The sequence below is a fragment of the Schistocerca americana genome, chromosome 3 (assembly GCF_021461395.2).
Source record: "Schistocerca americana isolate TAMUIC-IGC-003095 chromosome 3, iqSchAmer2.1, whole genome shotgun sequence".
NCBI lineage: Eukaryota > Metazoa > Arthropoda > Insecta > Orthoptera > Acrididae > Schistocerca > Schistocerca americana.
Window position 1 is genome coordinate 28056760 of NC_060121.1, and position 20544 is coordinate 28077303.

A 20544-nucleotide genomic window follows, 5' to 3' on the forward strand; every position below is an offset into this window, starting at 1 on the left:
AAGGAGCTGCAAACAACCGAGAAATGCGGAGGAAAACCACTGAAGAAGCCAAGGCTCAGTAAGGGCTGTAGCACTACCGAAGAAGAAGAAGAAGAAGAAAAGTGGCGTGTGGTCAGCACATCGCTCTCCCGGCCAGTTTTCGTGGCCGGTGTGGCTACTTCTGGGTCAGGTAGCTGCTCAGTTGGCCTCAAAAGGGCTGAGTGCATTCCGCTTGCCAAGAGCGCTCGGCAGACCGGATGGTCACCCACCCAAACGCTAGCCTAACCCGACAGCGCTTAACATTGATGATCTGACGGGAAAGCGTGTTACCACTGCGGCTAGGCCGTTGACTCATAAGACAGACTCATTCTATATACTGGTTAGCTACATGCAGGTCTGACATTTATGTCTCATAAGACAAATTATAGCATTTGTAGACTTAGAGAAAGCTTTTAACAATGTTGACTGGAATATTCTCTTTCAAATTCTAAAGGTGCCAAGGGTTAAATACAGGAAGCGAAAGGCTATTTACAATTTGTACCGAAACCAGATGGCAGTTATAAGAGTCGAGTGGCATGAAAGGGAAGCAGCGGTTGGGAATGGAGTGATACAGGGTTGTAGCCTCTCCCCAATGTTATTCAATCTGTATATTGAGCGAGCAGTAAAGGAAACAAAAGGAAAATTCGGAGTAGGTATTAAAATCCATGGAGAAGAAATAAAAACTTTGATGTTCGCCGATGACATTGTGGTTCTGTCGGAGACAGCAGAGGACGTGGAAGAGCAGTTGAACGGAATGGATAGTGTCTTGAAAGGAGGATATAAGATGAACATAAAAAAAAGCAAGACAAGAATAATGGAATGTAGTCGAATTAAGCCGGGTGATGCTGAGGGAATTAGATTAGGAAATAAGATACTTAAAGTAGTAAACGAGTTTTGCTATTTCGGGGGTAAAATAACTGACGATGGTCGAAGTAGAGAGGATATAAAATGTAGACTGGCAATGGCAAGGTAAGTGTTTCCGAAGAAGAGAAATTTGTTAACATCGAGTATTGATTTAAATGTCAGGAAGTCGTTTCTGAAAGTATTTGTATGGAGTGTGGCCATGTATGGAAGTGAAACATGGACAATAAATAGTTTGGACAAGAAGAGAATGGAAGCTTTTGAAATGTGGTGCTACAGAAGAATGCTGAAGATAAGGTGGGTAGATCACATAACTAATGAGGAGGTACTGAATAGGATTGGAGTGGAGTTTGTGGCACAACTTGACTAGAAGAAGGGATCGGTTGGTAGCACACGTTCTGAGGCATCAAGGGATCACAAATTTACCATTGGAGGGCAGCGTGGAGGGTAAAAATCGTAGAGGGAGACCAAGAGATGAATACACTAAGCAGATTCAGAAGCACGTAGATTGCAGTAAGTACTGGGAGATGAAGGAGCTTCCACAGGATAGAGTAACATGGAGAGCTGCATCAAACCAGTCTCAGGACTGAAGACAACAACAACAACAACAAGACAAATTCATACTATATACTGATTGGCTACATGCAGGTCTGACATTTATGTCCTTTAGAAAACTTGGAAATTTGTGTTAAGTTGCTATGGGACCAAACTGCTGACGTCATCGGTCCCTAGGCTTACACACTACTTAATCTAACTTAAAGTAACTTACCGCAAGGACAACACGCACGCCCATGCCTGCCGGAGGGATCGAGCCTCCGACGGGGGGGACCGCGCGAACCGTGGCAAGGCGGCTGAGACAGCGCGTCTGCTCCGTGCTGTAGAGTAATAAATATGTAATGTACTGAATTGACTGTGAGAAAGCTGGCAAAGACGTTATCTGAGAGACTCTATGATAATTATGTCGTTGACTCGGAATATTACTCTCTCTGTGGTTTACTCGTAACTAAGGGTAACTAGAGTTTTCTGTTCGCTTGTTTTGATGTTATGTGGAGAAATGTACAAGAGACACAATAAACCGTTATTATTTCATGAGAAGAAAGGTGAGCATCACGACCTTTATTAGTATCTTTGGAAGTACTGAAATAGCAGAATTGTTTCAGATTGAATGCGACGTGTACGGGAAGAGACGTGTATGAATAGTTGCTAAAAATATCCAGCCGTCTCTCCCAAGACTCTTCATACGCGCAACAAACAGTAATTCTTTTAACAGCACTATCAGACACAATTTCACCATGTCGTTACGACCTTTTACTGCGACAACAATACATCGACAACAGACAAATAAAAAATAGACAAACACGGATAAGATAAATTAGTGCAAAAACATTAAGTAAGGGATTTTGATGCCTGTAGGATAATATCTTTAAGTACAGGAAATCCCATAAAATACGGCGTCCGCGTGCGGTAGGCGAGTGTTCAGTGACATTGACAGCTAGGCTGGGGACGCGGGTTCGATTCCCGGCAGTAGAACTGGTACAGGATGCACTCAGCGTCGTGATGCGAACTGAGGAGCACCCCGTCCGATTAGCAGCGGTCCCAAGGTCTAGAAGCGGGACAACGGCCGGCAGAGTGGTGTCTTGACCCCGTGACCCTTGTAGTGCACGCGGTGACGTCGTTGGCAGAGGGTGACACGGCTGTCGGTCGTCGGCAATTGGCCCGTCTCTGGGCACAGCACGGATATTTACCTTAAAATACGGGCGGTTGGCTGTTCTAGGCAACAGTGCAATGACGCAAATATAAAGAGTTTAACCGCGAAGCACGGGACCGGTATGTATCACACTTGGCGCACATTTTCATCACATAATTCATATTAAATGATTAAACTTTCTCTGTTTTTACAATGCCTGTTCCTTTGATGCGATAGAACGGGCGTTGTAAAAATAAATATTTCGACGTAGACGGGCAAATAACTACAGTACAAATGCTGAATACGTTTATCTCATTAGCCCCGTTGCAGAAATTCCAAAGCAATGGCTAGGAGGACGCGCGGTACCGGAATCCTAAAAATAGTTGAGATGGGCGAAGTAGAGAGAATTTAAAATGGAGACTAACAATGGTCAGAAAAGAGTTTCTGAACGAAAGGAGTTTGTTAATATCGAATATAGATTTAAGTGTTAGGAGGTCATATATGAAGGTATTTGTACGCAGTGTCGCCATGTATGGAACTGAAACACAGATGGTTAACAGTTTGGACGAGAAGACAATATAAGCTTTTGAAATGCTTTGCAACAGAAGGATACTGAAGATTATGTGGGTAACCAATGAGGAGGGGCTGAACAGAACTGGCAAGAAAAGAAATTTGTGGCACTACTCGACTAAAAGAGGGCATGATAAGGACACACTGTGAGAAGTGTGGATTTAACCGCTGCATACGATACTGTGTGGAGGCATGGACTTCGTAGCAAGATACTTGAGATTATCCCTTGCCAGACCTTGTACAAATTACTAAGTGATATGCTCACCAACAGAACCCTTGAAGTTCACCTAGAAGGAAAGAAGAGTCGCACCATTGTTTCAAAGAACAGCTGACCACAAGGTTCTGTATTGGCACCATTACTTTTCAATGTGTACATAAGCGACAAACCAACAACAAATGCGCGGAGGTTCTGTTACACAGGTGACATGGCCCTTGCTGTGCAACATGAAAGGTTTGAACAGTGTGAAAACTCCCTTAACCAAGACCTCGGAGTAATGGATAAATATTTCAGATCTTGGAGATTAATTCCTAACCCAATAAAGTCAGAAGATAGAGTGTTTCATTTAAACAACCAACAGGCAACCCGATCCCTTGTGTTACCTTTGCTGGTAGAAAGTTAAAGCATAACCCAAACCCAAAATATCTTGGTATTAAATTGGATAGATCGCTTACATTCAAACCACACCTAATAGATACTGCTGCTTTTAGCTTAAAATTGATTATGGCATACTACAAGAAACGGAACAAACGTCTGGCAATAACATTTGTAGATTTTAAGAAGGCATATGACTGTCTCCACAGACCTTCAGTATTAAAAATTTTAAGAAATCTAGGACTCCATCAAAACTAATTAAAATAATACAACTAACTCTAACCAACACCAAATCAAAAGTGAAATTTAGAGGAGAAATTACGGAACCGTTCCTCATAAAAACAGGCTTAAGACAAGGTGACTGCCTATCACCATTACTGTTCAACTGTGCACTGCAATACATAATGAGAGACTGGTATAAGGACAATCCAATGATGATAAGAATTGGAAGTGCAAAAGATTATATTAGCTTAAACTGCTTGGGATTCGCTGATGATCTTGCTCTCCTAGCCAACACCGTTCGAGAAGCCAAGCAACAAGTGAAATCACTACAAGAAATAACAGAGAAAGTAGGCCTTAGAATATCATTTGAAAAAACGGAGATTATGCTAACTGATCCACCACTTGCAAACAAAATTACAATAGGAGAACAGGAAATCAAAATTGTTGATAAATTTAAATATTTAGGCGAAATAATAACATACAATCTAAACGAGAAGCCATCATGGCAGAACAGAATAAAAAAAACTGAACAACGCAAATTACATTACCGAAACTACATACAACAAAAAAGCCTATCTATAGATGCAAAATTAAAACACTATAAAACAGTTAAACAACCAGAAATAACGCATGCAGCTGAAACTTTCTTCAAAACAACTAATACAGCAGAAATTGACAGAATACTAAAAATAGAAAGAAGAATAATTAGGACATGTATAAATAAACAGTATAAAATAAATGGACATTGGAGAATAGCATCAAATGAAACAGTATATAAGAAAATAGAACCAGTCATGAGCACAATCAGGAAGAAACGCATCTCATTCTTTGGACATCTGATGAGAACTCCAGAAAACAGAATTAGTAAAAAAATAATACAAAAATTGTGGAATAGCAAGAGCGACATTAAATGGATCACAGAAATTAAGGAAGATATAAAAGAACTTCAAAATACAGTAGATGACCTAAAAAAACAAGACATAGAAAACAAGAATGCTGCAAGACCCGCAAACCAGACTACAAATGAATATCAATAAAAGGAGTACAGGAAGAGTGGTCTCATATGAATAAAGAAAGAAAATATCTGAAAGAATGAAGAAATATTGGGCAGACAGAAGAACAAAACACCTTTCATATAATAACAGACTCTAATAATTATATTACGTAAATATCATATTTTTGTTGAGCCAAATTGTATCCCTGTGTAACAACTTGTTTACAACTTTGTATTTTTGACTAGAGTGGTCCACTGAAGGCCATAAAATAAATAATAAGAAGATACTGCTGCTAAGATACGTACAAGAAATAATATTATCCAAAAGCTCGCCAGTACTAGCTGGGGAGCTGATGTACGTACTCTGAAGATTTCTTCTGTAGCGCTGGTATACTCTGTTGCGGAATATTGCAGCCCTATTTGGCTTATCAGCAGCCACACGCCTAAAGTGGATAATCAACTGAACAATACCATGAGAACCATTACTGGGACCATTAAATCCACCCCACTACCTTGGCTACCTGTTCTCTGCAGGATAGCTCCACCACATCTTAGGCGGCAAACCACCTTAGTTAATGAATGGCGTAAAATCTCCTCCAATACTAACCTTCCAGTCCATCAGGACATTGCCTCAAATCTTTCCCGACTAAGATCTAGAAGACCACCATGGAGAAAAGCTCAAAACCTTATAGCTACGTCTTACGATGCTATGGATTCATGGAAAAATGAATGGTCTCAGACTGGGCTATCCAAGAACTGCAATGAAATATCATCTGGTGGAAACCTACCTGGTACAGACCTGCCAAGAAGAACTTGGGTTATACTCAACAGACTCAGAACTGATCATGGCAGAAGTGGCGAGATGCTCTGTAGATGGGGCATACGAGATTCACCACAGTGCGATTGTGGACATCCAGAGCAAGCGATCCAGCACATCATTCAGGAATGCCCTAAACGTGCGTTTAAAGCACCCATTCGAGAACGTTATGCAGCCTCCCCTGCAGCCGTCGAGTGGATGGAAAACCTAGACATAGAACTTTAAAGAGACTCTATAGATTCCATATATGTGATTGCTGAATGACCTTATAGCAACAATTTCTATACGATAATTTTATCTTATCTATGACAAAATACCTTACTGTAACAACCTGTGTATGCCTACTTTATCCTTAATTGAATGTCCATAAGACGAGACATTATTTATGTGTTAGAATGTATGTTGATTTTATCTTTATCTGTCTGTATGTGTTTAAACATGAAACCATTTGTACTTGAAAACCACATACGCTAAATAATAATAACTGTGAGAAGTTAAGGAATTTTGCCAATGTAGTAATTGAGGGAAGCGTGAAAGGTAGTGAGGGGGAGGGGGGAAATTGTAGAGTGAGACCGAGAGATGAATACAGTAAACAGGTTGGAATGGACGTAGGTTGCATTAGTTGTTCACAGATGAGGCTTGCATACGCAGGAGCATCACGGAGAGATGCCTCAAAGTAGTCTCACGACTGACGTGTGTTGTGTACGACTTTGTACGCCACAGTAAGGAGAGGTACATTGCAGAGTGGTGTGACAAATGTCATCATATGAAAGCTGGACAGGTGCAGAACAAGTTAACGCAGCAAATACAAGATTTACTTAACTTGTGTTTCTCGAGGTCCAGGAAGGCTAGTTACGAATAATGGGACAAGAAGTAGAGTCCAGCTCTCAATATCGACAAGAAAGTGTGTGGTGTGCGTACTGTAAGACCTTCGGTACGCGCACCATCAGATTATTTGACTTGTCGCTCTAACGAAGTAGGCGAGTGACAGCAATATGTCTCGCGGTCTTATCGTGGGGTGTTTATCTTCTGCCGTTAGGTAAGACGATAGAAATGCCACTTGCACGCTTAGAGTAGCAGATTGACGGTGACCAACTTTAAACAGAACTTGATTAATATATTAAAAAAGTAGAAACCCGCTTCCATTGCGAAAAAAGTACCTAGTGTTAACCTAGGTTTTGGCGTAGATAACTACACCTTCTTCAGAACAATAAAACCCACAAGTGCCTAAGAAGACCTTTGTCAATCATTAAAAGAACACCATAGCTATACATTTATAAACGAAAAAAAGGGGAACATTGACAAAGGTCTTCTCAGGCACTTGTGGGTTTTATTGTTCTGAAGAAGGTGTAGTTATCTACGCCGAAACCTAGGTTAACACTAGGTACATTTTTCGCAATCGAGGCGTCTTTCTAGTTTTATAATATATTAGCCAACGATTGCTGACACGCTGCGATGTTGAAGGTTCTTCAACTTGATTAATTTTCACACACATGTATTAAAATAATAACAATCATAAACCTTACTTAACTTGATTTGGATGCTATTTACAATTGACAATCTGAAGTTCCTTTGGTCTTGGTACGTTAATCTTATTCTCACATACCTCTGATACTTGACAAAGTGTCTATACATTTATCTTCATGGCTATGTACAGGAATATGGTAATCTTATTAGGCGCAGACTGAAACTTGACTACAGACTAATGCAGACAAATGCATACTGACTAATCGGAGGTCTGTACACTCGTTATAATACCTCGCGCGTTCAGGTATCACTGCGCGAGTGTGATCCGCGAGGAGAAAAGGTTCTACGTTAGCAGCAATCTCATTGGCTGCGTTACATATTAATACGCGGATCGGCGGAAGCAGATTTTGGTCCGTCTCTAAGACAGCGCCATCTCGTAGTGCGGAGACGGACGAGCGCTGCGCCTGCGCTGTTGTGCTTAGCGGAGCGCGCTCTAGTGGGGAAGTTGTGTACGCGCCGACTACGCGGAACTATGTATACAAGAAAGCGCCTGTCTGTACTGAAGCACAAACGGTGCCGCGTCTGGGCAGTCTCACGCAGCAAAGTGGCTCCGAGCGCTTGAGGGCCCGAGTGGCTGCCGTATTGCGCCGGCAGAGGGCGCTCCGACTACAGAGCTGCCCGAGTTGTGGCTCAGCGGTCGCGCAGCACCGGGTCCGCCAAATCCCGCGCGACCACTGTCAGCCTCAGACGCAAAGTCGGCGCTCCAATACCGACCTCGGTAGGACGTGGGGTGGTATCGATACATTATACCGTGAGGGCGGCTACCGACAATCGAACAGTGGCACACGAGTGAGAAAAATTGACGTGGAGCTAAATGCAGCAATGAGGACAATAACAGGCTGCATCAAATGTACTCTATACTGGTTACCACATTGCGCCACCAGACCTCCGAAGATAGAATGCCCTCCTCAAACAGGGAGTATACGAGGACAAGGAAAAAAAATTCCAGGATTTTTCCAGTTAAAAATAAATTTTCTCCCTGGTCAAAATACACCACTTTTTCCGTGTTAAGTGACAGTATACTTTCCATCGGAACTGTAGAAGTTATAAATCCTTTGAACGGCTTCATACACCAGCGTAGAATTTCTCGGTACTATAGAAAACGAAACTCAGGAGGGGGGGAAGGGGGGGGGGGGACAGCTAACAGTCACATTTCAGTAGCCAGAAGCGGGTGAAGGTACTACTCATATGCAACTCAACTGCGCTTGCGCACGAGCCCGCTCGCAACTGCTCAAACGAATCTTACGTAAACAGTTGTGACGTCACGCTCATCAGAAGCAACCTGTCGTTATGACGCACTGCACAGTCTTCCTATAGCCTTTGACACACTTTGCTGGTGACAGACGCTTGTATGAGCACTGTGTTTTGTTGTTGTATGTGGCGCATTTTCTTCGCAACTGAAGTTTTATTTTCGTAATTTCTCTCGTTCATGTTTTATTGCTGCAGTATTATTCTGAAGTAACGGGATACAGTAATCTCCTTTGTTAGAGTATAGGTTCTTAGCAGCCGAAATTGCAAAAATTTAACTGAAAACAAACAATGGAATCCCGGATGAAAAAATCCCGGGGTTTTCCCGGATCTCCCCGTTGTCCCGGGTCGTATACACCCTGTCAAAGAATACCAAAAATTACTTACAGTCACCGAGCTTTCAAAGCAGTCTGAGGTTCCTGCACTCCGAATGAACAGATTAAAATCTAGGCAGCCATCTGCCCTACTGGGAGAATCGCTACAGGCAGCTACTTCCAGTATCAAAAAAAAGTGGACAGAAATGTGGAAGACTATTACCCATGAGGAACAGCAGACCATCCAAAGACCTGACACAAGACTAAGCCGGTATGGAACTACCGCGATCTGTCTGGAAAACAATTAATCGGATCCGTGCAGGCCAGGGCATCTGTGCTGAAAACTTCTACCGATGGGGAAGGGATTCATCTTCTCAGTGTGAGTGTGGAAATGAACACCAAGACGATCCATCACACTGTAGCAGAAGAGCCTACCATAGGAACTTGGAAGATTTCTTTGAAGTGACAGAGGCAGCCCTTGAACGGATCGACAAATTAGGTACTAATTTATAGACTTCTTTTTAAATTATAAATAATGAAATTAATATGTTTTTGTAAAATTTTGTCAAACTACGTAACGCGCAATTGCTAGTCGCGGTTCATATGTAATGCCATACGCAAAATAAACACAAGTGGCACGAGTGGCAAGTTACCTTTCCTGTGTTATAGGTGGGTTCTTTATAGAGACAGACATCGGGTGTTCTACATCAACATCTAAATCTACACAGATACTCCGCAAACCACCGTAAGGTGCGTGGCAGAGGGTACCCTGTACCACTATTTGTCATTTCCCCTCGTGTTCCAGTCGCAAATAGACCTAGGGAAACACGACTGTCTGTACGCTTCAGTTGTTGTTGTTGTGGTCTTCAGTCCTGAGACTGATTTGATGCAGCCCTCCATGCTACTCTATCCTGTGCAAGCTTCTTCATCTTCCAGTATCTACTGCAGCCTACATCCTTCTGAATCTGCTTACTGTATTAATCTCTTGGCCTTACTCTACGATTTTTACCCTCCACGCTACCCTCCAATACTTAATTGGTGATCCCTTGATGCCTCAAAACATGTCCTACCAAGCGATCCCTTCTTCTAGTCAAGTTGTGCCACAAATTTCTTTTCTCTCCAATTCTATTCAATACCTCCTCATTAGTTATGTGATCTACCCATCTAATCTTCAGCATTCTTCTGTAGCACCACATTTCGAAAGCTTCTATTCTCTACTTGTCTAAACTATTTGTCGTCCACGTTTCACTTCCATACATGGCTACACTCCATACAAATACTTTCAGAAAAAGACTTCCTCACACTAAAATCCATACTCGATGTTAACAAATTTCTCTTCTTCAGAAACGCGTTTCTTGCTAATGCCAGCCGTTATATCCTCCCTACTTCGACCACCATCAATTATTTTGGTTCGCAAATAGCAAAAGTCAACTACTACGATTTAATTCGGCTACATTCTAATATCCACGTTTTGTTTTTGTTGATGTTCATCTTATATCCTCCTTTCAAGACACTGTGAGCGCTAATTCATCGTGTCTTATCTTCGTAGTCCTTACGCACGATGTACGTTGGTGGTAGCAGAGTTGTTCGGCAGTCAGTTTCAAATGACGGTTATCTAAATTTTCTCAATAGTGTTTCCCAAAAACAACGTCACCTTCTCTAAAGTGATTCCCATTCGCGTCCCCAAACATCTCCGTAACAGGTCTTGTACGAACCTACCGGTAACAAATCTAGCAGCCCTCCTCTGAACTGCTTCGATGTCTTCCTTCAGCCCGACCTTTTACGGATCCCAAACACTCGAGCAGTACTCGAGTCCTATACGTGGTCTCCTTTACACGTGAAACACGCTTTCCTTATCTTCTCTCAATTACTAGTACAGTACTGTATCTCAAGGTTTGTTCTTCCTATGCATCCACATTAACTTACATTTTTCCACATTTCAGACTAAGTGTTATTCATCACAGCAACTGAAATTTTGTCTGAGCAGTCTTGTACCTTCCTACAGTATGAAAGATTCCCGTCTGACCCCTTTGCCTAGGGACGCAAGATGAAAGTTGATGTCGTCAAACCCTGAGTGAAAATTGCGGAACGGATAACTGGGGAGAGGAGCTTGAGAGCGCTACCTAGAGAGCGTGCCCTATTCTGTACGATACTAGGCAAGGGGCTGGAGCGCTCACACGCTGGTGCGTGGGTCCTTGCATTCTATATCTTCTATTTTTAAATGAATTGATTTAACTAGACTCCTATGTGATTTTTTAGGGTATGTTAAAGATCGGTGACAATTGATTACCTCCTTATTTTAAACATTGTCACTCGACTTTACAGCGATTGTAGCAATTGTTCCAGTTTACAGATATTACAATTTTACAACTTATGGCTCAGGTATATTATATACTAATATGCACGCACCTTTCTACGGCCAAGACGGAATTGCGTTGGCCAAATGTATACCACCAAAGTCTCCCAATATTTTACATGGGACATCCACTATGTGAGGAGGATAACGGGCAAACTGGGGGACAGATACACTAACACAGGTGGTCAAATTTCCGAAATTAAACAAGAACATTCATTTCCTTACACAATCCGAAGCTGGAAATAATAGAATTAGTACAAATATAACATCGAGACAGACGCACTGAGGGCAAATCTGCTCACTTACCCGTCTTCTGTAACACTCCCAGAATATTGCGGACACTCGGAGGTCTTCCTGGGCCCCGGTGGAGGGGGTGGTCGAACCACTTGGCAGTGACCAACCTCTACACCCCAAATCTTGTGACACTGGAAAGTCTTTCACTTTTACCTGCCTGTGCTGTCTCTCTGATCCCCTACCCAGGAGTAAGGTTGGCACTACTATACTACAGAACTACTTCCCAACTAAGATTTGGCCACGCTTTACAGAAGGGTGTGAGGAGGATTAGGAAAGTTCGTGTGCAGATTCACATCCACGTACAAGAAATGCATAATACACGTCATATACAGGGTGTTACAAAAAGGTACGGCCAAGCTTTCAGGAAACATTCCTCACACACAAAGAAAGAAAATATGTTATGAGGACATGTGTCCGGAAACGCTTACTTTCCATGTTACAGCTCATTTTATTACTTCTCTTCAAATCACATTAATCATGGAATGGAAACACACAGCAACAGAACGTACCAGCGTGACTTCAAACACTTTGTTACAGGAAATGTTCAAAATGTCCTCCGTTAGCGAGGATACATGCATCCACCCTCCGTCGCATGGAATCCCTGATGCGCTGATGCAGCCCTGGAGAATGGCATATTGTATCACAGCCGTCCACAATACGAGCACGAAGAGTCTCTACATTTGGTACCGGGGTTGCGTAGACAAGAGCTTTCAAATGCCCCCATAAATGAAAGTCAAGAGGGTTGAGGTCAGGAGAGCGTGGAGGCCATGGAATTGGTCCGCCTCTACCAATCCATCGGTCACCGAATCTGTTGTTGAGAAGCGTACGAACACTTCGACTGAAATGTGCAGGAGCTCCATCGTGCACGAACCACATGTTGTGTCGTAAAGACACATGTTCTAGCAGCACAGATAGATTATCCCGAATGAAATCATGATAACGTGCTCCATTGAGCGTAGGTGGAAGAACATGGGGCCCAATCGAGACACCACCAACAATGCCTGCCCAAACGTTCACAGAAAATATGTGTTGATGACGTGATTGCACAATTGCCTGCGGATTCTCGTCAGCCCACACACGTTGATTGTGAAAATTTACTATTTGACCACGTTGGAATGAAGCCTCATCCGTAAAGAGAACATTTGCACTGAAACGAGCATTGGCACATTGTCGGATTAACCATTCGCAGAAGTGTACCCGTGGAGGCCAATCAGCTGCTGATAGTGCCTGCACACGCTGTACATGGTACGGAAACAACTGGTTCTCCCGTAGCACTCTCCATACAGTGACGTGGTCAACGTCACCTTGTACAGCAGCAACTTCTCTGACGCCGACATTAGGGTTATCGTCAACTGCACGAAGAATTGCCTCGTCCATTGCAGGTGTCCTCGTCGTTCTAGGTCTTCTCCAGTCGCGAGTCATAGGCTGGAATGTTCCGTGCTCCCTAAGACGCAGATCAATTGCTTCGAACGTCTTCCTGTCGGGACACCTTCGTTCTGGAAATCTGTCTCGATACAAACGTACCGCGCCACGGCTATTGCCCCATGCTAATCCTTACATCAAATGGGCATCTGCCAACTCCGCATTTGTAAACATTGCACTGACTGTAAAACCACGTTCGTGATGAACAGTAACCTGTTGATGCTACGTACTGATGTGCTTGATGCTAATACTGTCGAGCAATGAGTCACATGTCAACACAAGCACCGAAGTCAACATTACCTTCCTTCAATTGGGCAAACTGGCGGTGAATCGAGGAAGTACAGTACATACTGACGAAACTAAAATGAGCTCTAACACATGTCCACATAACATCTTTTCTTTATTTGTGTGTGAGGAATGTTTCCTGAAAGTTTGGCCGTACCTTTTTGTAACACCCTGTATAAATACGTTTTATGAAGCCTGACATTTCTTTGCACCCGCGGCCGGCCGTGTCGTGCAATAAAATTGGCGGCGAAGCCGCCTCTGTTTGTATTTCTCGGTGCGAGCGAGCAGCGAAACCTGCAGCTTATAGATCCGAAACTTCTGTAACGTTTCAAGTCACGCACCTTCGACACCTTACCGTACACCAGGGCGTCATCAGAAAACAACCGCAGACTGCTGCCCACCCTGACTGCCAAATCATTTACGTGTACGGAGAACCACAGCGGACGTATCTCACTTCCCTGCGGCACCCCCGACGCTACTCTCGGTCCCTGATGATCGCTCGGCGTCGAGGACAACACACTGGATTCTCTCATTTAAGAAGTCTTCGAGCCACTCACATATCTGTGAACTTCTTCCATATGCTCGTACCTTCGTTAATATCCTGCTATGGGTCACAGTGTCAAATACTTTCCGTAAATGTACAAATATGGAGTGTACCTGTTGCCCTTCATCCGAAGTTCTCAGTATGTCATGTGATAAAAGGGCGAGCTGAATTCTGCACGAGTGATGCTTTCTAGAAGCGTGTCGATTCGCGGACATGAGCTTCTCAGCCTCTACAAAGTTTATTAGATTCGAATTGAGGCGGCCGGGGTGGCCCAGCGGTTCTAGGCGCTACAGTCTGGAACCGCGCGACCGCTACGGTCGCATGTTGGCATCCTGCCTCGCGCACGGATGTGTGTGATGTCCTTAGGTTAGTTAGGTTTATGGGGGATAGGACATCAAACGGGCCGACTTGGAGCAGGAGAGTCACCACACGACATTTTAATTTCCACTGTCTATACTTTTACAAATAAATTCATGAAACTTTGCCACCATTACCAGGAAGCATTGAGGACTCACACTCATGGCAGTGAAAGTTCAAAAATGTACCAAAACACCTTTTTTTACATGTGAAATTTCATCATTGTATCACTTAATACTGGCTGCATTTGTTGCTATAGGTACACTTTAGTTCCTGAATAAGAGAGATTCTTCGATGAATTTTTCATAACATACAAACAGTACTTACAGGCGTATGAAACTCTAGAATTTTCCAAATGTATTAAAAAACTGTGGAAAAAATTGAGATAATTAACTATAAAACTTGAATTTTTTCTAAACATGAAGTTTAAAATGTAACAGTTCATTCATTTTTTCATAAATTAAATAACTTCTAGAGTTTCATACACCTGTAACTATGGTTTGTATGCTGTGCAAAAGTCATCGAATCTCTCTTACTTAGAAAGAAAAGTGTACCTATAGCAACAAATGCAGTCAGTAGTAAGTGAAAAATGATGAAACCTCACATGCAAAAAAAAATGTGTTCTGTTACTTTTTGAGATTCAACTGCTATGAGTATGAATCTTGAATCCTTCCTGGTCATGGGGACAAAGTTTTACGAATTTATTTGTAAAAGTATCGACAGTGGAAATTAAAATGTCCCGTGCTGCCTCTCCAGCTCCAAGTCGGCCTGTCTGACGTCCTACCCCCCTTAAATAGTCCTATGTTCTAGGGGACTGATGACCTCAGAAGTTAAGTCCCATAGTGTTCAGAGGCATTTGAACCATTTTTATTGGAACTGACAGGGAACCTCCCCATCGCACCCCCCACAGATTTAGTTATAAGTTGGCACAGTGGATAGGCCTTGAAAAACTGAACACAGATCAATCGAGAAAACAGGAAGAAGTTGTGTGGAACTATGAAAAAAAAACAAGGGAAATGTAGTGGCGTAGCAAGACAGCCACGCCACTCGGAAGTAGCCGAAAGGCAAGCGTTAAGCTCACGCAGATTGGCGTGAGGTCTGGAACACGACAATGTCTTGAGAATTGCAATAAAGTACGTAGATGATGTAATACTTAACTTTAATCCACAATTGTAGAACATCTCTCGTTACGATACATGCTTCATAATATTAATTATCAATTGAATACGGCGCCTTGCTACGTCGTAGCAAATGTAGCTGAAGGCTATGCTAACTATCGTCTCGGCAAATGAGAGCGTATTGGTCAGTGAACTGTAGCTAGCTACGTCGGCTGTACAACTGGGGCGAGTGCTAGAAAGTCTCTCTAGACCTGCCGTGTGGTGGCGCTCGGTCTGCTATCACTGACAGTGGCGACACGCGGGTCCGACGTATACTAATGGACCGCGGCCGATTTAAAGGCTACCACCTAGCAAGTGTGGTGTCTGGCGGTGACACCACAGAAAATATACAAACTGAGTAGTCCATGCGCAAGACAGGCAACATCAAGGATAACGTGAGCTCAGGAGCACCGTGTTCCCGTGGTTAGCGTGAGCAGCTGCGGAACGAGAGGTCCTTCGTTGAAGTCTTCCCTCGAGTGCAAAGTTTATTTTCCCAAAGTTATGATCTGTCCGTTCATTGACGTCTCTGTTCACTGTAATAAGTTTAGTGTCTGTGTTTTGCAACTGCACCGCAAAACCGTGCGATTAGTAGACCAAAGGACGCGCCTCTCCAATGGGAACCGAAAACATGTGATCGCAAGGTCATGGGTCAACCGATTCCTCCACAGGAAAACACGTCCGATATATTCTATACGACACTGGTGACGGCATGTGCGTCACGTGACAGGAATATGTTGTCGACTCACCACCTAACTTGTACACTTGGCGAATGGGTAAAAAGATTCTTCTACCTTGCCCCATTTAGGTTTTCTTGTGGATGTGATAATCACTCCCAAAAAGTGATGAAAACATAAGAGTTTGTCACATAAACTGCAACAAATGAATGCAACAGTTTCACAGTCGCACAGTTTTCCCTGTGCTCTGTCAAAACATATGTTTTTGACGTCTTCAAATTTTTCCGTGTGTAGACCTTCAAATCCTGCATATGTCCAAGCAAATCTGAACATGTCCTGCAATTTTGGAGAGCGAAGTTGATTATGTGTGAGTGCCTGAACTTTGATAATTGTCTGAAAATAAAAAATTAAACTTTTGCACTCGAGGGAAGACTTGAACCAAGGACCTCTCGTTCCGCAGCTGCTCACGCTAACCACGGGACCACGGCGCTCATGAGGTCACCTTGCTGCTGACTGTCTCGCGCATGGACTACTCAATTTGTATATTTTTCTAGTTTTTTTCACAGTTCCACACAACTTCTTGCTGTTTTCTCGATTGATCTGTGTTCAGTTTTTCAAGGCCTATCCACTGTGCCAACTTATAACTAAATCTGAGGGGGGTGCGATGGGGAGGTTCCCTTGTGAGAACAAGGATTCTGCGCCAAACAGAATTGATGGATATTGGTGTGTAATTTCGCAGATCCTCCCTTTTACTCGTCTCCCGCCGGTAGCCACCCCGTACGGCGCCGACCACTCCCCCACTGCCGGCCGGTGGCTGCCTCTCGGGCTGCCGCTGCACAGCACACAGCTGCCTTCGCCTGCCGGAACAGAGGAGACGCGGCCGTCCGTCTTCATTACAGACGACGCGCGGCGCCGCGACGCTGGCCGCTACTTCCTCTCCCCCTCACCCCCCTCCCAACACCGCGCCACGCCGTGTAATAATAGGCGCGGCTAATTGAGCGGCAGCACAGCTCGGGCACGGCCGCCGTAATTGCCGCCGCCGGACGCACGCACACACACGCGTCTGAGTCCTCCACCCAGCCAGCCACCTGGCGACGCGCCGGCCGCACCTGCGCGTCACAAATCAGCGGCGCGCGGCGTCGGCTCCCTGGCTGCGCCACGGCGCCACCGAGCCCTGAACCGGGGCACGCGCACCGAAATAACGCCCACTCCACAGGTTGTCTGTCGCACGCGGTGACGGCTGCAGCGTCACAAATCAGCGGCGCGCGGCGTCGGCTCCCTGGCTGCGCCACGGCGCCACCGAGCCCTGAACCGGGGCACGCGCACCGAAATAACGCCCACTCCACAGGTTGTCTGTCGCACGCGGTGACGGCTGCAGCGAGGCGGAAAGAAACATTACGGCTCGACGTCATCAGAGTCGCGGCGCGGGCTCCGACTAGGGAGGAACGGCACAGGCGCGGGCCAACTATTCGCTGGTGGTGGCAGCACGTACTGTTTCTGTCCGTCCTCAGGAACGTGGCACACGTGTGCACTGTTTTAATAATACTTAATGGCCATTAAAATCGCTACACCACGAAGATGACGTGCTACAGACGCGAAATTTAACCGACAGGAAGAAGATGCTGGGATATGCAAGTGATTAGCTTTTCAGAGCATTCACACAGGGTTAGCGCCGGTGGCGACACCTACAACGTGTTCACACGAGGAAAGTTTCCAACCGATTTCTCACACACAAACAGCAGTTAACCGGCGTCGCCTGGTGAAACGTTGTTGTGATGCCTCGTGTAAGGAGACGAAATGCGTACCATCACGTTTCGGACTTTGATAAAGGTCGGATTGTAGCCAATCGCGATTGCGGTTTATCGTGTCGCGACATTGCTGCTCGCGTTGGTCGAGATCCAATGACTGTTAGCACAATAAATGAATCGGTGGGTTCGGCAGGGTAATACGGAACGCCGTGCTGGATACCAACGGCCTCGTATCACTAGCAGTCGAGATGACAGGCATCTCATCCGCATGGCTGTAACCGATCGTCCAGCCACGTCTCGATCACTGACTCAACAGATGGGGACGTTTGAAGGACAACAACCATCCGCACGAACAGTTCGACGACGATCGCAGCAGCATGGACTATCAGCTCGGAGACCGTATCTGCGGTTACCCTTGATGCTGCATCACAGACAGGAGCGCCTGCGATGGTGTACTCGACCACCAACCTGGGTGCACGAATCGCAAAGCGTCATTTTTTCGGATGAATCCAGGTCTGTTTACAGCATCATGATGGTCGCATCCGTGTTTGGCGTCATCGCTTTGACCGCACGTTGAAAACGTGTATTCGTCATCGCCATACTGGCGTATCACCAGGCGTGATGTTATGGGATGCCATTGGTTACACGTCTCGGTCACCTCTTGTGCGCATTGACGCCACTTTGAACAGGGGACGTTACAGTTCAAATGTGTTACGACCCGTGGCTCTACCCTTCATTCGATCCCTGCGAAACCCTACATTTCAGCTGGATAATGCACGACCGCATGTCGCAGGTCCTGTACGGGCCTTCCTGGATACAGAAAATGGCCGACTGCTGCCCTGTCCAGCACATTCTCCAGATCTCTCACCGACGTCTGGTCAATGGTGGCCGGGCAACTGGGTCGTCACAATACGCCAGTCACAACTCTTGATCAACTGTGGTATCGTGTTGAAGTTGAATGGGCAGCTGTACCTGTACACGCCATCCAAGCTCTGTGTGACCCAATGCCCGGGCGTTTCAAGGCCGTTATTACGGCCAGACGTGATTGTTCTGGGTACTGATTTCTCAGGATCTATGCACCCAAATTGCGTGAAAATGTAGTCACATGTCAGTTCTACTATAATACATTTGTCCAATGAATACCCGTGTATCATCTGCATTTCTTCTTGGTGTAGCTATTTTAATGGCCAGTAGTGTGTTTGCTCCACTTGTGAACAATGTGAGGGGCCATGAGGAGTGACATACATGATTGATTTGGCAGGCCAATGCTGTTCCCACACAACATGCCTCTTGTGCCATCAGCCTACCAGGTGTTGTTGTTGTTGTTGTTGTGGTCTTCAGTCCTGAGACTGGTTTGATGCAGCTCTCCACGCTACTCTATCCTGTGCAAGCTTCTTCATCTCCCAGTACCTACTGCAACCTACATCCTTCTGAATCTGCTTAGTGTATTCGTCTCTTGGTCTCCCTCTACGATTTTTACCCTCCACGCTGCCCTCCAATGCTAAATTTGTGATCCCTTGATGCCTCAAAACATGCCCTACCAACCGATCCCTTCTTCTACTCAAGTTGTGCCACAAACTTCTCCTCTCCTCAATCCTATTCAATACCTCCTCATTAGTTACGTGATATACCCACCATATCCTTCAGCATTCTTCTGTAGCACCACATTTTGAAAGCTTCTATTCTCTTCTTGTCCAAACTGGTTATCGTCCATGTTTCACTTCCATACATGGCTACACTCCATACAAATACTTCCAGAAACGACTTCCTGACACTTAAATCTATACTCGATGTTAACAAATTTCTCTTCTTCAGAAACCATTTCCTTGCCATTGCCAGCCTACATTTTATATCCTCTCTACTTCGACCATCATCAGTTATTTTACTCCCTAAATAGCAAAACTCCGTTACTACTTTAAGTGTCTCATTTCCTAATCTAATTCCCTCAGCATCACCCGATTTAATATGACTACATTCCATTATCCTCGTTTTGCTTTTGTTGATGTTCATCTTATATCCTGCTTTCAAGACACTGTCCATTCCGTTCAACTGCTCTTCCAAGTCCTTTGCTGTCTCTGACAGAATTACAATGTCATCGGCGAACCTCAAAGTTTTTACTTCTTCTCCATGAATTTTAATACCTACTCCGAATTTTTCTTTTGTTTCCTTTACTGCTTGCTGAATATACAGATTGAATAACATCGCGGAGAGGCTACAATCCTGTCTCACTCCTTTCCCAACCACTGCTTCCCTTTCATGACCCTCGACTCTTATAACTGCCATCTGATTTCTGTACAAATTGTGAATAGCCTTTCGCTCCCTGTATTTTGTACCTGCCACCTTCAGAATTTGAAAGAGAGTATTCCAGTTAACATTGTCAAAAGCTTTCTCTAAGTCTACAAATGCTAGAAACGTAGGTTTGCCTTTTCTTAATCTTTGTTCTAAGATAAGTCGTAAGGTTAGTATTGCCTCACGTGTTCCAACATTTTTACGGAATCCAAACTGATCTTCCCCGAAGTCGGCTTCTACCAGTTTTTCCATTCGTCTGTAAAGAATTCGCGTTAGTATTTTGCAGCTGTGACTTATTAAACTGATAGTTCGGTAATTTTCACATCTGTCAACACCTGCTTTCTTTGGGATTGGAATTATTATATTCTTCTTGACGTCTGTGGGTATTTCGCTTGTCTCATACATCTTGCTCACCAGATGGTAGAGTTTTGTCATGACTGGCTCTCCCAAGGGCATCAGTAGTTCTAATGGAATGTTGTCTACTCCCGGGGCCTTGTTTCGACTCAGATCTTTCAGTGCTCTGTCAAACTCTTCACGCAGTATCTTATCTCCATTTCGTCTTCGTCTA